This window comes from Sciurus carolinensis, chromosome 7 (assembly GCF_902686445.1).
Source record: "Sciurus carolinensis chromosome 7, mSciCar1.2, whole genome shotgun sequence".
Classification (NCBI taxonomy): domain Eukaryota; kingdom Metazoa; phylum Chordata; class Mammalia; order Rodentia; family Sciuridae; genus Sciurus; species Sciurus carolinensis.
Genome location: NC_062219.1, coordinates 49886395 through 49904060, shown reverse-complemented (window position 1 = coordinate 49904060; position 17666 = coordinate 49886395).

Below are 17666 nucleotides of genomic sequence, written 5' to 3'. Positions count from 1 at the left end.
GTGACTTGCAGGGACAGAAGGCTTGGCCTGGCCTTGGCAGGTCATCATGAACTGAGGAAAATGGCCACCTGCCATTTTCTCCACCTGCTTGGCTTCTAGGATTTACAGTAGTCTTCCCTCCTTAGAAGAAACTTCTAAAATTGGTCAGGGTGTCTAAATACCAACTCCCAGCAAGCTTCCTGCTTGGAACCTGACTCAGGTGTGATGGAAGTGAGGTGGACCCATAGCAATCATCACATGCATCAGCAGGTGCAGCAGCAGGACCAGAGGTTGCAGACCATGTCAGGCAGGCCTCAGCAAGTATCTCTGGAAGGGAACAGATGGGTAATGAGAGCTCTACAATGGGAAGTTTTTGCCTTGTTAGAAACAAAGGTAGAAAGATGAATAAGCAGGCAGATCATTAAACGTAAAGTTTTCTCAGTCCATCTGATCCAGTTATTTATTGCTACATGTAAAGTCACCTGACTATATAATGACCTGAAACAGCTACAACCATTTTTCTATGTCACAGTTTCTTTGGGTCAAAGTCCTGGGAAGAGCTTCAAAGGTGTCCCTCTCTCTTCATCTAGTCTCAAAACCTCTCTCTATAGGCTCCCTGAAAGGGCTGTATGGGCTTCCTCACAACATGGCAGTCTCAAGAAAGTCAGATTAAACCGATGCTAAAGTTTGCAAATGCATCACCTAACTTGATCTTGTTCTGGAATTCGAATAGCATCAATTCTGCTATACTCTATTAAACAAAACAGAAAGTTTTAGACCCTACCTCTCCACGAGAAGAGTGTAAAAGAATGTGTCCACATTTATATTAAACAAGTGACTTTTGTGTTAAAATTAAGTTTCTAGTCACGCACAGTGGCACACACCTATAATCCCAGCAACTTGGGAGGCTAAGGCAGGAGGATCACAAGTTTGAGACTAGCTTCAGCAACTTACTGAAGCCTTGTCTCAAAATAAAAAATAAAAAGGACTGGGGATGTGGTCCAGTGGTTAAGCATCCCTGGGTTCAATCCCTGGTACAAAAAAATGAAATTTCTGTCACCCTGATCTTTTCTAACACTTCTAATTGGCCTACCTTTGGCTTCTGCCTTCCACACTTCAAATAAAGGTATTTTCACATGGAAAATGTCAGCAGGTGAGGTAAGTAGACTTCAAAGATGGCCTAATGAGGAACTATAGTTTCCAGTATTCACACTCTTTTGCAGTCCTCTCCCATATTGGGTCTGGGCTGGTGGTATTAGAGGAAATAATGCTGAGTAATTCCTAAGATCAGGACATAAGAAGTCTGGATAATTCCACCTGGACTTTTGAAGTGCATGTTTCAGGGAAAGCCAGACAACATGCAAGAAGTCTAACCTGAGACCACCATGCTTTGAGGAAGCCCAAGAGCCATAAGGGGCCATAGAGAGAGAATAAAATGTCTGGCCAATGCTCAAAGATTTCAGCTATCCCAGCCCAGGTGGCCAGACATTTAAGTGAAGAAACCATCTTGGACATTCAGCCTGGCAGAGCATTCAACCTGAATTGTAATGCCAAGTGGCAGTCAACACCTAACTGTAATCACATTGAATCTCCAAGAAAGAACTACATGAGACTAGTCAACTCTCAGATTTTTGAGAGATAATAATAAACTGTTATTTGGAGTCAGTAAGTTCTGAGTGGCTTTTTATGCTGCTGGAACTTCCAGTTTCATCAGTTGCACCTCAGAATGTCATCCAAGGCTGGCCTTCACCATCAGCTACCTGCTAAGATAAGCTTTCCCACTGGTTTCTGAGGAAGGACTTGGGCCTTTAAGGAAGTTGTTTTTGGAGGTAGTCTAAAACATGTTCACAGGCAATTACAACAAAGTAGCAAGGAAACAAGAACAGAAATGCCAGGAGAACTCAGAAAGACAGGGAGAGAGAGTTATTCCAGTCTGGAACTGGTTGGCCTGAAGACGAGGGAGTATTAAATTGGATCTTAATGCCAAGTGGCAGTTTGCTGATTTGTTTTGAGGAAACAGAGAACCACTAAAGGTTCTTGAGCAGAAAAATAATGTGATCAAGAACATGTTTCATGGAAATCAGTCTGGGGGCTGGTGGCTCTGCTCAATGGTAAAGTGTGTGCTTAGCATGTGTGAGTCCCTGGGTTTGAATCCCAGCACCCTCAAAAGAACAAAAGTTAGTCTGAAAGTAATGAATAATGTTAACTGGATGTGGGAAGACACTAGACAGGTGTTGTCAGTGAGGGTGAGGAGACCAATAAAGAAATTATCATGACCGGGGAAGAACAATGATCCCATACATCAGGCTGTGGCAGTGGCACTAAGCTTATTCATTTCATATACATATATAATGAAACTATGACACCAGACTCCCATTCCTTAAACAAGTGAAAACAAAATAAGTAACTCCATAGCTATCTCTTTTGGGGGAAATGTGTTTTTTAAAAGTACCTTTTAAAAATACTATGGGGTAAAAAAAAAGTAAATTAGACCCATAATTTCACATATGAATGATTAAAGATTTTTTGTCACTTCCTTATCCCTTTGGCACATTGGTAGTGTAAGAAGCCTCCAAAACCAACTCAAGACATCCTCATTACTGATTTTAAAAACTTGCAGTGCCTGTTGTGAAAACTTGGTGTTTTAAAAAGTGTGAGCTCCCTCTGGTGGTCAAAATAGTATTTGCTGTTTGTTCAAATCAGCCATGCACTTATATTTAGATAAATTAAATAAGTTAATAAGTTAACTTCTCCTAGAACTGAATTTGCACTTTAAGATTTTCTCTTCCTTGTTACTGAATAGGCTCAATAACATTCATAATGGATCTCAATGTCTCTTATTGTTATAATTTGTAATTAGCAGTTTTCAATAGTGTTTATTGAGTTTCAGACTACAACGAAAAGCAATTATCACATAATTAATGAATAAGCTAATTTACTACAAGTCTTCCAAGGAAATGAGGTCATCGTTAATAAAAAGTTCTCACTGATGAGTCTATTTCTCTTAAAACTATTCCAAAAACGTGCATTTCACATCAGAATCCCATCATTCCTACAGGGAGAGGTCACCCTCTGCAAATTCCTCTGCAGTTGCCTCTCACACAAGGGGACAGGGTCAGTGAAAGCTGTTGAGAGGAGGGCATTGATGGGCATAGAAGAAATGAAAGACCAATGTTGAGTGTCTACTATGTGTCAAGTGTTCTGCTTTATACTTTACATCTGCTATTTCATTTGAACCTCTAAAAAAAAAGTCATTCCATTTCTCTTCTATTTACAAAAAAAAAAAAAAAACAACAACAACAAAAAAAACTTAAACCTCTTACAAGTCACAATAAGGTACAGAAATGAAGTAGACATCAGCTCTGCCTTTAAGATGTGTAGAGCCACAAGAAGACACTGGGAGAATACCCAGAGGCTGCTGGCTCTTCACCACAACTGAGGAGGAGGAGAAGGAGGAGGAGAACGATGGCGGGGAGGAGGCAGCAGACCATAGGAGGACCTGCCTTCTCAGAGGAGGGCATCCTAAGTTGAATCTTGAAGAATGAGGAGTAGTCAGCCAATCCGGGACACAAGATATACAAAGGGCTGGACTCATAGACAGTCACAGTTCAAGGTGGCTAGAATTGAGGGCGGGGTGTGAGTGATTCCTAGCCCCATTTTCTAAATGACCTAGTGGCCACCTAAAGACATTAATTACGTATGCTGCTCCCAGGATATCAGTGGGCCTCCGACTTGCTGCCTGCTGTTCACCTCCACTTCTATACTGGGGGAAGATGATACCTCTGATCAAGGCTGACATCAAGAGTAGTTGAAACCAACTTAAGCGATTATGAGCCTCACTCTGAAAAGGCCTGCATCTTTGGAAGTAAAATATGGTCAGAGTAGTTGTTTTTGTCAAAAGTGGGAACACCAAAAGTAACAGAGGTGAGAAATGATGAAAATAATATAGCTAGATTCAGGAGCAAGCAGTTTTCCCAGTCCAGAATTGTCCAACCTCAGGTCCTGATCTTAATGAAAACCCAATCCAGCTGCCTATCCTGGCACGATTACTCTGTGGAATCTCATCTTTGGGTAAGGTAAGGCTGAAAGTGAACAGGAAAGCTAAAAATAGTGTGTAGTCCGAGTTACTCTTAAGCATTTAAATTGTCCCTAAAATCATCCATATCAAACATAGTCATGTAAATACAACCTGGTACTGTGAATCTTTTCTATCTCAAAGTGTGAGGACTACTAAGCTCAATTCTGAGGAGTACAAAACTGAGTCCTTATGCAGATGTCTGAGTATCCAGTCCCTTCTGCCTCTAGATGACTGTCAAATTGCTCGTCATTACTGGGGCGATCAGTGGAGAATCCCAAATATTGTGGTTTGCCTGCATGGTTTATTCCATTCTATATTAACATGAATGCTCTTTAACATAATATGTTTATTTTTAACCAGTGTCCTAACCCAACACTTCTAATTTAGGATAGATGCACTGTTGTTATTACTATAAAGATCAAACCAGGACTAAAATGTGCCACAGTGTAGGTTCCATACTAGGTGCTCAATAAACGATGAGTAGATTTGAACTGGAGTCTTGTTTCATTTGAACTATATGCTTATATTATTTGAAAGGTCATAGAAAAGAACTTTGTCACCTTATTTTTGTCTTTCTGGTGGGCATTTCATCACTAGATATTTATCATTCTTATACCCTAGGGTATTGATTGTCCATCCTCCTGAATAAAATGGAATTTGGGGTTTCTAAGGTGAGTCTCAAGCTAAATATAAACTTGCTGGACTTTTCTTGTAGTTTATGTTTTTTTTTCCCACACTTTTTATTGGTGCATTATAGTTGTACATAATGATGGAATCTGTTGTTACATATTCATAAATGCACACAATATAACAGTGTAATTTGGCCTATATCGCTTCCCAACACTTTAATTTCTTTGAATTTTGAAAGCAATCAATGATAAAGGTTGATGTTGAAAATATACCAGATGATATAAGGGAAAGATCAATGCTCCTGAACTGGGGTTATTTCTGTCTTTTCTAAAGATAACTAAAAATGTCTTGGTACAGCAAAATTCTATCCAGCAAACATTTGTGAACAACTTTCTATATCCCAAGCACTCCCAGAAGCAAAACAAGGGAAAAAGAAATGAACAATAGATAGTTCATACTCTATTTTTTCAATTTTCTCCCTTTCAAACATAGCAATGATTATTTTTAATAAGACATACTCATACAGTGAAACAAATCTCCTTCTCTCTTCTCATTAATCAACTGGAAAAATACAAAAGAATCATTATAAAAATTCTTTCAAATTTAATTACCAGATTAAAAATATTCCTTTTGATATCCAAGCTTCACGACTGCCAACATTATTAATAAAACTTAATATAATTTGAATTCTCCAACATTCTAATTCATCAGTTCTAATTTAGGACATCTGACAACTCATTAATAAGGAAACCAGTTTACAGGCATTTTTGTGTAAACTACTTCAATCATTTCCATATATTGTTATCATTATATTAAGGGGAAAATGAGAATCTATTTTTATTAAATCAAAAAATATTAAATATTTTTTCTCTTTTCATAAATCATTAAAGTGATGAAAAGATATGGGCTTTCCATTTCTGACCAAATAAGATGTGTGTTTGATGGTATGATTACAAATTGCAGTTCTCTAGCTACTAAGAAGATTTTTGTACCTTTAACCTATTTATTATCAGCCATTTTATTTCTTTTATAAAGTGCCTATGTAGTCATTTTGCTTATTGATTCATACTAGTTTATGTGTTCTGGAGACTAGTTTTTCATGGCTATGTGGATTCTAAATACTTTCTCCATTTCATTTCATTTCTTTCATTTTTTTAAGAAGTAGTTATTTTTAACTTGATCCCTAAAACAGTCTTTAACAGCCTTTGCTTTTGAATGGTATTTTTGCTGGGTATTGAATTCTAACTTGACAGTATTTCCTCCACCCACCAGTATGTTAAAGCTGCTGCCTCACCGTTTCCTGATTTGCACTGCTTTTAAAATTTTTATTTTCATCATTGGTTAATTTGATTATTATACTACTTGAAACATGACCTTCAGAGGCATTTTTAAATTTTTTTCAAGTTTTTCTCTCTTCATGTTACAACTTGAATAGTTCAATTGCTATGTCTTCGAGTTCACTAATCTTTTCCTCTGCAAATTCTAATCTGCTCTTAACCCACTTGTTATTTTTCATCTCAGACATTGTATTTTTCATCTCTTTCAGTTCTATTTGGGTCTTTACATGTCTTTAACATCATGTTCAATCTTTTCCTTATTTTCATAAACGTGGGATATAGCTGTAACAACTGCTCTAATGTCCTTATTTATTTAGGATTTATCATCTGTGTAGTTCATCAGTCCATCTCTATTGCTTGCTGTTCTATTCAGTTGGGGTCATATTGTCCTGCTTGTCAGACATTGTGAATTTTACCTTGTTGGAAGGTAGACTTTTGTATTTCTACAATTACACATACACAAATGTCCTAAAAAAGAACAAGATAATGCCATTTGTCACAACATAGGTGACCTTGTGGACATTATGCTCAGCTAAATAAGTCAGACATAGAAAGAAAACTATTGTACAGTTTCACTTGCATGTGGAATCTAAGATAAGTCTAGAGATCTACTGCACAGCATGAGAACAATCAGTAATAAAACAATGCTGTGTTTTGGATTTGTGCTCAATGAGTATATTTTAGTTATTCTTACCACTAAAAAAAAAATGGGCACCTATATGAGATGATGTTTATGTTAATTTGCTTTGCTATAGTATCTATTTTATTATCTATAGTCCCCCATGATGTTTTATCACATACCTTAATTATGCACAATAAATTTTTTTTTAAAAGATGCATGTATGTATGTTAGTATTTACTTCTCCATGCATTAAAACTGTCTGCAATAATACAAGAAATTGAAAATAGTATTTAGTGACAGTAGTAAGGAAGAATTCAGAAACTGAGATAGGAAAGAAAGCTTATATGTTAAATTTTTAAATTTTTGAATTACATGAGTGTGTTATGTACTATATTAAAAATATTAAGTAAAAAAGAAACACAAAGTCATATATTTGGTACACTGGTATATATTAGAAATCAATAGAAAAACAATTTGCATATTTCAGTGAAAAAATAGTTATTAACAATTCCTAGGCAAAGATTGTTTCTGTTTTTCAGAGCAGAGCATTTCTCTTGGGGAATTTTTAAGTTCCAAGCCCCCACATGTGGCTTCAGACAGGCATGAAGGTTCAGGCCAGGGCACAAGTCTCTGTGGCTTTAGAACTCTCACCTCCGTTTAGTATATCCTGTAGCAGCTCTGGGGTCTGGTAGCCAAGCCAGTGCTCTCTTGGCGCTCAGCAAGTGAAGAGACCATTGCTGTGGAGAGCAGGGGGTTACTACCATAAAGTTTCTACCTATAGCTAATTGCTACCCAGCTTCATGGAAAGACAAAGGACAATGATTTTGGGAGACATCTCTGCAATTAGTGAGAACTCCAGGTATGACAAACCTCACTCTCCTTAATGAGGAGGCTGAGATTAACTTAATTACTTGGCCATGCAATGCATACAAATGCTCTATTAGACTCACAACTTGGAAAAGCCAATATGGACGCAGATGAGTGAAGACACAGCATCAATCAGAAATGTTGAAGCTATTCATCACTCTGAAGTTTCATTAGAGCTGCAACAGAAACCACTTCCTCCCTCATGACTGGTTGGTTAGTCTGCTGTGCTCACAAGGACGCAGCTCCAGCTGACCTAACAAAGCAGGTAAGAGAGGAGCACCCTGTCCTTTGCCCTTTGCCTCCAGTTCCCTGGCAGCTTGCATTGTGCATGTGTCATTTGAGCACCAAGGTGACATCATTCTCCAGAGGGCAATGATGCAGCAGCCAGCACCAGAGACATTCTGGAATGAGTCAAGCGGAAAGGATAAGTAGCAAAGGGGGTCTTAAGATGGGGACCAAAGAATCAGGACAGGAGATGATTCACATGGAAGGTGTGAATAGTGAAGCATATCACGCAGGACAAGCCAGGGCCTGCACAGTAGAGGGGGTGTTCTGCATGTGCAATACATTTAGTCAATGGGAAACTTTGCAAAAGTCTGACAAGTCCTCAAAAATCCTGTCTCACCATGAGTTTAGGAAGGTCTAATTCTGGAAATGTAACAATAGCTGTTGTGGGAATAATCAACTCTACTGGCAGGCCTTTGTCTTAGCACTCTACAGTGATAGTCCTCTTCAAATAGCCTTGAACAACTGTTACACTACTTAGATAAGTGTTTATAGTTGTTTTATTTTTAAGTAATAATAGCTTGCCAGTACAGAAAGAAACAACAAAAGATAAATGCCTGTTAATTAGTAGAGTTGGTAAGAGCCCGGGCCCTGGTAAAAATTCCAGCTCTGTCAACTTAATAATTTAAGTCACTTAATAGGTTTGCATCTCAAATTTCTCACCAAAAAATGGAAATAATATGACTAGAATCCTAATAACATTTGCCTCCATGATGTTGTAGAGAAGAAACAAAGTAATGCAGATACTATACTTCATGTGATGCTCAACAATGGGAAACTTTCAGTAAACTCTAGTTGTTACTGTTGTGTTATTATAATTGTTATTACTATTACTACTCTTGCCTTTTCTTTCACTTCCTATGTTTAGTTTGTTAACAAATCTTTCAGTATAAAGTCTGATCTTCCCCTTTGGTCCAGACAATGTCATCTTGATTGAAAAGGTGTAACTGTTGATTCCTAGACTCATTCCTGTATGTCTCAGACTTTGAGTGTTTATAGGGGTAACCACAATTGTCATTTTCATAATCCTCCAGCATGCATATTTATTTCCTAGAAATCTAATATTGAAAGCACAGAGCATTGTTTCAAGCATTAAATGAAACAAAGACTCAATATAGCTACTCTAATCTGTGCATTCTAAATTTACTGATGGAGGGGAAGAAAGTAGGTTGGCATGGAGTTTGCACAATTTCTGGATCACACTGATTTGAATTCAGTGTGCTCAGATAAAAATATTGTTGTCTCCCAGGAGGTTTCCAATTTTGCAAAGAAAAATGCTTCTTTTTAGTGCATCATTTGACACAATGAGAGAACTTTCATTCTGGAGGAGAAATTAGATGAGAAGGTCACCATTTTCCAGAGGTAAAGATGCTCTGGCAAAAGTCACAAGCCAGGTGGGGTTCCCAAAACTATAGGATCAACAATGCCAGCTGTGCAGTCAGCCTTGGTGCAGTCATTCAGCAGAGGTAGCAGTTATCCTCATGTGATCAGCATCGATTTCCTGTTGTGGACAGCAGATATGTGATGGTGGAAATCAGGAAAGAAACTGAACCCTAAATCAACAGAAGACTGGCCAAAACTCAAGGGAGAAAGTCAGTGACTATCTCAAAACATTCCCAGAAAAGGAGACTCCTCTTTGTAAAGATATTGAATGTATTCTGTTGTTAGAAAAATGAGAATTTTATTTCTCATTCAGGAAGAAAAAACAAGAATATCCCATTGCTCTTAAGAAAAGATAGTTTATCTATTATAAAATTTAAAAACCTGGGGAAGCAAACACATTCTTTTGAACATATGCATGGAACCTCTTATCACCTAGTATGTGACTTTGACAATTTTAGACACTTCGTAGGGAACTCAATAGATATTGAGTTAATGTTTAATTAAATGAAACTGCCAACCTTGCTGTTATTATCATCCTTATTTCCATGCACTGAATTTTACATCAAGGACAAACACATTATCATCTTTAAGTTTTGTTAAAGCCAACAATGTAAAGTTGGCCAAAGTTGAAATGTTACAGAAAACTAGAGTTAGTAATAATCTCCACATGTATTTTATTTTTTTCAACTCCAAATCTCAAAGCATTTTAAGGAGAAATACTACTGCAACCTTTTTAAGATGGAAAAATGCTAGGTAATTATGAAAAATAACTGCAATCTAAATAATAGGTAATAAAAAGTAAATTAATATTACATAGTCATTATAATTTTGATGTAGCTCTTTATTTATTTATATTCTTTATGGTGCTGGGATTTAATCCAGGGCCTCATGCCTGCTAGGCAAGTGGTCTACCACTGAACAACATCCCCAATCCCTGCTCTATATTTATTAAAACACTATTCTTGAAAAAACATTTGTTTAAAAAAAGTTTAAAATATGCATAATGGTTTTTGTAAAAATATAAGAATATATGCAAAATTTGCAAAGATGAGTATGTTTATAAATAAGAAAATAATTAGAAGGTATAAAATATTATTATTCATGGATTAGGTGGGAGGCAGATTATAAGCAAAATTTATTTTTATATTTTATAATTTTCTGCTTTTATATTGGGAAAGATTGCTTTACACTCAGAAAAATACAGTTAGCTTTGAAACACTGTGTAGCAATAATCTTAAAGAAAACATTTTTAATTACTAAAGATCTTACCACTCAATAGTTATTTACATATCGTCTCATATTGTCTGTACCATATTGGTAAAGCTAATGTTTTATAAGAAAGCATTATAAACTCAGTGCCTTAAAATATTAGTTTATTATTATGACCCATGAGTCTGTGGGATATTTGAGGACTGACTGAGCTAAGTTGAGCTTGACTGATGTTATGCATTAAATTGAGGTCCCCCAAATTTATATGTTGAAATCCTAATATTCAATACCTCAAAATGTGATGATATTTGGAGATAGGGTCTTTAAAAAGATAACTGAGTTAAACTTTAAAGAGACAGCTGAGTTAAAATGAGGTCATTAGGCTGGGCCCTAATTCTATATCACTATGGCCTTGATAAGAAATGACACAGAGACACAGATATGCATAAAAGGATAATGCTGTGTGACCATAAAATGGTCATCTATAAACCAAGAGGTCTCAGAGGAAACCAAACCTGCCAACACCTTGATATCAGACTTCCAGCTTCCAGCACTATGAGAAATAAATCTCCTGGCCTGTGGTACTTTGTTATGGCAACCCTGGCAAACTAATATCACTGGTATCAACCGGGTTCAATCTGTTGGTTGGCTTGGAGCTCCACTCTAGCTGGGTTTGTCCAGGTATTTCAAGTGGAGCAAGTTTCTTCTAATGTCTGAATTCCTCCTTCTGGCACCTGTGGATTATTCCTGGCATATCCTCCTGTGGATGAAAAGGAAGCAAGAGAGAAAGTGGAAACATGATAAAGGCCTAATCTTGGAGCTAGTACAATATCACTTCTGTCTCATTCTATTGGCCAAAGCAATTCACATGACTAAGCCTAAGATAGAGAATAACACACTGCTTACTACAGGAGAACATCACAAAGTGGCATAGTAAAGGCTATGGCTTTGCAAGTGGGAGAGTGGAGTGGGGGAACTGAGGTCAACGATATAATCTATCATAATACCTTAAATGTTCACATCCATAGCCCAGTCTCTCTACATACTATATGTGTATATTTCCAGTTTTAACATTTAATGCTATACCACATTTAAAAATAGGATTTATAACTTTATTAAATGCACAATGTACTTAGTATATCCATTCTTTTTATTAATTGAAATCACAGCGTTATCTTGACAATTGCATAAGAGAACAATGAGGAAGTAGAATAAAGAAAATCACATTGAAAATTTGGTCTTAAAAATCAGTTGATAGTGGGCTGGGGAAATCACAGCGTTATCTTGACAATTGCATAAGAGAACAATGAGGAAGTAGAATAAAGAAAATCACATTGAAAATTTGGTCTTAAAAATCAGTTGATAGTGGGCTGGGGAGATAGCTCAGTTGGTAGAGTAGTTGCCTTGTAAGCACAAGGCCCCGGGTTCAATTCCCAGCACCAAAAAAAAAAAAAAAAAAAAACCAGTCGATAAAGTTATAATTTTAATTCAAGTGAAAAGCTTACAATAGCATAGGAGAATGTTTTCTATATAGCAAGCATTCAATCTATATTTGATGAATAGGCTTTATGTGAATTTGCTTTGAATGTGATAACCATTGCTAAAACAACACATCAAAATCTGGGAAATCCCATTTGTTGAAACACAAAACAACAGCAACAAAACAAACAAAATACTGATGACAATATTAACTATAAAATGTCACTATTTGGTATCCACCATCAGTTTTCTGGTTAGAAACATGTGGAAGCATTTTATGGGCCTGCTCAAACTTTTGATCCACTTGAATAGAAGATGATTGGCTGAAATTTAGCCATTCTGATAAATTGTGAGCCTATTTTTACTCCCCCAAATACTGTTACTTAATGTAAAAGGAATGTAAGAAATTATCAGGGAATTTTGTTTTGTGAAGAGTGATAACCTTCATTTTCCTAAGAGGAGCAAAAGATTTTTTAAAAATTGAAGTTTTCCTTTGTAAGAGAAAGTAAATCTTGGCTCCAAATTCATTTTCCAAATCAGGAAGCAGAAAATTTTTTCAGGAAAACATTGAACTAGGGAAGTAGAAAAAAATTTTTTCCACTACTTAATTATTTTTATAATTTGGTTCTAAAAACATTACCAGCATATGTATTTCTAAAAAAGATTTTAGTGTCTTATGTAATCAGCAATTCAGTCATTTAAAAAGCATGTGGAAATTGCAGAGCTAAATAGCAGACATGTATTTATTACATTTGGTACATGCACATACTCTAGGGATAACTAAATGTGTGTATAATACCCCTTTGTCTCCTGTAAGAAACCTCTCCAAACCTCTGTTATGAATTATATTGTTTAAATATGTCCTCACTCAGTTTCAGGAGAGTTATTCCCAAGTCAGTTTCAAACTGAACACATGTTGCATCTGTTTTCTGTTTGTGAATTTTGAATGCTTGGCACTTTAATTGGGATATTTTTCTTTGGGATGAAATAATTTCAAATATTCGCTTAATCAAAACATTAGTTTCCTTTTCCAGTTTCCATCATGGATTTTTGGGAGGTTTCCCAGACCTAGTCTCTTGTGCTTTGGGGAGGGACCCTCCTCCCCTGGGTGTGTAGGCGGGAAGAGAGGGAAAAGGAGGCAATATCCGGACTATTGGCTCATCTCTTCTCCACATCCTGTTCCTCTTTAGATGTCACCTGACTTGAGGGAATCATTCAATTTTTCTTGAAGATTATAATTGTCTGTCCTCTACTGATAATTGATAACTTTTCTTTCTTCTTCTTTTAAAAATTTTAATTGGAGCAGAATTTTTCTAACAGGTAAAGTTCTGGGAACCACTGGAGCCTTACCACTCCCTCCCTGGCCAGATGCAATAAGAAGCTCCTGGGGACCTAGATTTTTGGGATATATGTTTAAGGGAAATTAACATGCATCAAAGAGAGTGGATTGAAGCAGAAAGAGAAAGGAAAATGGAGAAAACAAGGAAGGTCATCATGGTAGAAATGAAAAACAAGATTCTACTACGGTTAGAAAGGACTTCAAAGTCACAAAGAGGTGGGGTTAACTTTTAGCCCAATCACTCCTCAACCATGTGACCCTAAATGAGGTACCTAACTTCTCTAACCATCACTGGATGTGAAACTAGCATACACAATTATTACAAAAATTAAATTTTATTTTTGTGCTGAGAATTAATCCAACGCCTCACATATGCAAAGTTAGCACTCTATTACTGAGCTACATCCCCAACCATGTGTATTTATTTACGTATTTACTTATTTTGTAGTAGTTGGCACTGAACTCAAGGGTACTTGCTACATTCCCTGACTCTTTTTTTTTTTTTTTTAGCGAAAAATATTTTTAAATAAATTTTTGTCATTATTTTTACATTCTGATATACATATGTAACAAGGTTTATGACACTGTAACCAGAATCAAATCAAAAAAACAAAAACAAAAACAAAAACAGGAAAAAGATGGGAAGGAAAGTAATTGGTTTGTTGAATTTCTTTCTCTTTCTCCAAGCTGGCAAATTTGCACTATTTGTCTATCATTCACTTGCCAGCTCTAATGTGTTTGCACACTCAAAACACCATATTATTGCACAAGAGCCAGTGAAAGCTTATGGTATAATGGTCAGTCAGTTCCTCGCTATTTCAAAAAGTCTCTTAGACCCAGAGAGGGGGAAAAGAAAGTCCAGAGCATAAAACACTATTCTCTATCTCTTTAAAGAATGTGTGAAGGGTTCCTAGTCCACTCAATCTGCCCTGATTTTCTCTGTGCACCAAGGAGCACAGCAGGGCTTGGTTTGGTTGGGTTTTTGTTTTCCATATGTATGGCCTGGGTGGCTCCCAGGTCTTCATGATCCAATGTCTTTTCTACTTACTTTTGGTTCTTTTAAAATGGTTTATATGGTATCTTAGGTCTATGAACCTGCACAAGCTATTTAGTCATAAACTCTACAAAAAGCTTAAAAGGAAAAGGGAAAGAAACAAGTTTTACTATATTTTTATTGTTGGCTTAAAAAAAAAAATGACCTCTTTAGCCTCCCTGCTTTGTCAGTTTGTGGGAAGTAAATCTCAATGGCATCAAAAGTTAGAGTCTTCTCACACTCATTAAAAATAAAGTCTTTAAACAAGTTTGTTTCCATTCACAAACTTTACCCCCAACTAAAAAAGGAAAAAAAAACAAAAACAAAAACAACCCATCCTCCTTTCCGTCCTGACCACTGTCACACAACCGTCTCCACACCCATCAGCTTTGGTGTAAGGATCCGCAGCGTCACACCATTGTTTAGGTCTTCCTCAAACTCCAGCAACTGCCCCATGAAGTTAAGGTTTGGGGAAATAATTGGTCGTTTGCCTTTGACAAATTTGTAAGCATCAATCATGGTCATCCGTGTGTGCTTCATCAAGTCGGCAATGACGATGGTGGCAGAGCGGGACACACCAGCCTGGCAGTGGATGAGAAGCCCCTTCCCATACTGGTGAGCTTCCTCAATGAACTCAAAAGCCTCTTCAAAGTACTGCCGCAGGCTCTGCTTGTTGCTGTCAGTGGCCGGCAGCCACTTGTAGTTGAAGAGGCCTTTCTCATAGTGGTAGAGGGGATGGTGAGTGGTGACATTGATGACATAGCCGATGTTCAGCCGCTGCATGGTGTCCAGGTCCTGAGCGTCCTGCTCATTGCCGAGGAACAGGAAGGGCAGGATGGGCGTCAGCTCTGCATTCTCGATGTCAGGGGTGGTGGGGACAGACTGAGGTAGCAAGCTCGAGGCCGCAGACGCACTGCCCCCCACCTCCCGGCACTCTTGGAGCTGGAGGGAGTTGTCACAGAGGTTTTCATGGGTCTGCTTAAAACTACTAAGTCCACTTCATAAATAAGTGTAGCCCTCCACCATCTGGCTTCAGCTACCGACTGGCACATTCAGCCCTCATTCACTTGACTTCATTGATCTCCAGCAGCAACATAGTTCCCTGACCCTTTTATTTTTTATTTTGAGACAATCTTCCTAAGTTTCTGACTGGTCTCAAACTTGCAATCCTCCTGCCTTAATTTTCCAAGCAGTTGAGATTACAGGCATGTGCTAACACCTGGCTGAATTATACATTTTAAAAAATTCCTACTACCTTAATCAATTCAGACTGCTATTACCATAGACGGAGTGGCTTAAACAACAAATATTTATTACTCATACTACTGGAGGTTCCAAAGTCCAAGTTGAAAGTACCAGATATGGTGTCTGGCAAGGGCTGGCTACCTGGTTCATAGATATTTATCTTCTTGTCCTGTACTTATGTGGTAAATAAAGGACAAGAGAACTCTCTGGGATTGCATTTTACTAGAAAATAATCACATTCATGAAGGTGGGACCCAGGAACTGATTACCTGCTAAAGGTCCCATCTCCTAATAACAGCTATGAGAGGGTAGGATTTCAACATAAAGTTCTAGGGGACACAACACCAAGTATACAATAGAAGCTCAGTGTTAATATGTGATTTGAAATGGATACATCTGATAGATAATATGAAGGAAGAAACGAATGTTAGTGGATTGAATACAGGAAATGAATAACTGCATTAAAAAGATAAAAGTATGTAGCCCATAGACACACATAATGTAGTTGGAAGGGAGCCAGTTTGGAGTAAAAACTAATGAATTTAGTAATAAACTGATTTAAATTGATGTAGACATCTAAGTAAAGATATTTAGAATGAAGATGGAAACACAGCACTGAAACATGTGAGAGGTTAGAGGGGGCTGCATACTAGGGTTAAAGATATAAATTAAAGAAGCATGTAATTAGAAATAATGCTTGAATCCATGAAAATAGGTGAATTCACCAAAGGTCAATAGGAGACACTTGAGTTAACATCCATCCTTAGGAAAAACCAAAAGAAGGTAGAGGATTGACTTAAAAAGTTAGGAGGAAATCTAGGACAGCTTCCTTCTATGGAAACCAATGGAAGATAGTCTCAGTGAAAAAATAATTGATAGTATCCATTATCTTGTCAATACACTGGAAACACATGCCCATTAAGGAGGGTTTGCTCAGCAAATTGTTGTTTATATGTGTACAGGAAAACTATGCAAAACCTTTAACATAGTAAGTCTATATTTACTGTCATGGAAAACCAGTAGATTAAAACATACCACAGGTTAAAGAACACCATGTGTAGCAGGTGATCCCATAAAAATGAATGAATATACAAGTACAAAGGTAGGTGTAGCAAAGTACTTAAAATTATGTTTTCTGAATACTACTGATGATTACCTGTGAGAGCAAAGATGAGTTTCACTTTTCTCTTTGTACATTTCTATACTATTTATATGTTAACAGTATTCATGTATCAATTCTACAGTTTTTTTTTTTTTTTTAAGAATGGGTACTACTAAAGTTGGTCTTGTGACTCTACATTCTTATAGTGTCTGTTAGCCTACATTGAATCCTTTCCATACTTTCTGACTGTTCACTCAGCCTTAGTTATCTTCCTATAATCACTGATTGGACTTATCTTGCTCCTTAGTTAGCCTTAGTCCAGTTTTCAATGATGTCCTCATATCCCATAGTAGGGACTGAACCCAGGGGTGCTCTATCACTGAGCAACAGTCACAGCCTTTTTTATTTTTTATTTTTGCAATAGGGTCTCTCTAAGTTACCCAGGCTGGCCTCAAATTTTGAAATCCCCCTGCCTCAGCCTTTCGAGTAGCTGGGATTATAGGCATGCGCCACCCCAACTAGCTCTCTAATATCCTTTGAGATGCTCTGAGGGAGAAAAAGTGATCAGTAAGTTCAAGAATGTGAACATAATGCCTCCTCTGGGAGAGAATCAAGAATTCCTACAGTTGAGGCTGGGTGAAGGTACTCTTAATAAACTGGTCAACATTTAATCAAATGCTTCTCCAAATTCTTTGAGCATGGAACCCTTTTTAAATGTTATCAACTGTTAATACACTATGGAACTATTATCTGCAGAGCATACTACAGGAGACATGGGCTTAAATGTTAATCCACTGCTTTGTTATGGATTTTCAGCTTTTCCAAATGAAATTCAGACTGACTAGCTAATATGTGCACTCCCTAGAGACTCCTTTGGAAACTCTCCAAGGGACAGGTCAGTAATCTAAAGCTTCCCTTTGTTCTGTGGTAGGTCTGCCCTGGGCCTGTTTAACAGCAAGCTCCAGATTGTCAGCAAGTGCTCCGCAGTTATAATTTCAGATTTCTTCAAGATTCTAGTTGAAAACACACACGCACACACAGAATCCCAAAGTTAGCTTCACTGTAGGGTTTTTTTTTT